The sequence below is a fragment of the Silene latifolia genome, chromosome 11 (genome assembly GCF_048544455.1).
Source record: "Silene latifolia isolate original U9 population chromosome 11, ASM4854445v1, whole genome shotgun sequence".
Lineage (NCBI taxonomy): Eukaryota > Viridiplantae > Streptophyta > Magnoliopsida > Caryophyllales > Caryophyllaceae > Silene > Silene latifolia.
The window spans coordinates 161,627,755-161,629,793 of record NC_133536.1 but is presented as its reverse complement, the minus strand read 5'-3'; the positions used below and the strand labels follow the sequence as shown (position 1 = coordinate 161,629,793).

Sequence of the window (2,039 nt, the reverse complement as noted above, 5' to 3'; positions counted from 1 at the left end):
TCAAATCCAATTGTTTCTTTAAACAATAATTTCATCCGAGTAATGATACAATTCGATTACTCAGACCGTATCTCATTTAATCACATTTCAATTTGATACGTAAATTTTACTTCCAAAATCGTCCGTCAATTTTTCAAGTAATTTAATTAACTCGTAACGTTATACGACTAATTAAATAATCAATTAAGAGTGTTGCCCTATAGGTATGACCTAGGGGTCAATCGATCACCACCGTCACACGACAAGTAATGTCAAACTCTAGTCACCCAATCATTACCGATATATGTTGACCGGTTGTGAATGAACAAAATTACTTCCCAATTGTATTCTTTAAAATGAGATTTAATAATGATATTTAAATCATGTGATCGCACTATTGTTGAGGACACATTTCCCAACACGTCTGACACAGCATTCACTTGATAAATCCCTCCTTTTGAAGCTCCTCCCAACTCGTACTTATCAAATCTCGCCGTAAGAGCCTCTAATGCAGCTTCAGAAGGGGATTCAGCAGCTCTCCTTTGATTTCCGCTGGAAATTCCATACTCAGCTTTATGGGTGGCCAAATCATCAATAATTTTCCACCCCTTAGTTTCTCCAACATTCTCCTGGAATATGCCATTAGCTGCCGCATCCAGGATAGCCCTCTGATCGTCATAAAGCCCATTATAAAATTGATTGCATAGGCTCCATTTCTCGAACCCATGGTGCGGAATAGTTCGCACCAGCTTCTTGAAACGGACCCACGCCTCATGAAAATTCTCATCAGGACTATGTTTAAAGCTCGTGATCTGAGCTCTAATGGCATTGGTCTTCGAGGCAGAGAAATATTTCTTGTAGAATGATAGGGCTAGCGACTTCCAATCAGTGATCCCGTTAGCAGCTCGATCTAGGTCTCGGTACCACTCCCTTGCAGCATCACGAAGATAGAATATGAACATAGTCTCCTTCACCTGGTCCTGGGTCACACCGGTCGGTGGGGGTATGGAACAGTAGTAGTCAATGAACGTCTCCATGTGTTTGGCTGCATCTTCATTTGCAGCTCCCCCGAATTGATTCCTCTCAACCAAGTTGATATAAGACGGTTTCGGCTCGAATTTTCTATCCGTCCCTGGTAATGCGAATCCCTTATAGAGATTCTCAGCTGTCGGCTCAGAGTGACTAGCTATACTCGCTTCTTCAGCCATGTCTGGAGATGTGATGGTCTCAGCTGAGGAAGTAGAGATAGGTGACGAAGGTGGATCCTCCTCAAACAGCTCGTTCTCGTAGAAACTAGATTGAGAACCAGGCTCTTCCTCTGACTGTTGTTCTTGAAATAATCTCCTCTTCACGCGCAAAGTCCTCTCAAGCTCGAGATCAAGGGGAAGTAATTCGCCTTGTTGAGACCTGCGCATAAGATGAAACTACAAGAAGAATATGAGAATAGTTTAAGGAACAAATGTCCCTTAGACTGAGAAAAGGCTAAAATAAAAACAACTAAAAATTAAACGATTGCCTCCCCGGCAACTGCGCTAAAATTTGATACCGTCGTAGAGTACCAAAGATAAATTTATATTTCCAAACTACTACTATAGATAGCGGCAGTCAGGGTCAAACCACAGAAAGGCGAATGTAATTTATAGTTGTCTAATTCTAGTCTAAGGTAACAAGTGAGTGGGGGTTTGTTTTGAGTTGGTCTATACTAATGGCAGCAAAACTAAAATAAACGAGCTAATAAAAGAGGTAGGTGAAAACAAATATTAAAAGGGTGCTAAGATGGTCGGTTCACTATAGTTTCGGTGGCAGTGTACTAGGTAGGTCTGAAATAATCACGTGAGACGGGAAAATAAGAAGTCCTCTCGGTCCATTCTTAACAGGTAGCATCTTTCGATCTCGCTACGGGTCCCTAATATCACTAATGCTAACTTTCGTCCTGAAAAGTGATTTAAAAGGCTAAATTAACTTATCTCTCGATCTTATTAATTTAGTCGTCTTAATTAGGCAGTCTATTTCCCTCCCCTATCTTTCGATCTTTATTGGGTCGGTCAATTCCTAAACAT

The 2,039-nt window shown here is 41.0% G+C and overlaps 1 non-coding gene across 1 annotated transcript; it reads left to right on the top strand.

Moving 5' to 3' along the window:
- Positions 1 to 699: 699 nt before the first annotated feature.
- LOC141616209 (small nucleolar RNA R71) lies at positions 700 to 806 on the top strand. The gene has a single exon (XR_012530568.1). It is a non-coding gene; the product is annotated as a small nucleolar RNA R71 (small nucleolar RNA).
- The last annotated feature ends 1,233 nt before the right edge of the window (positions 807 to 2,039 follow it).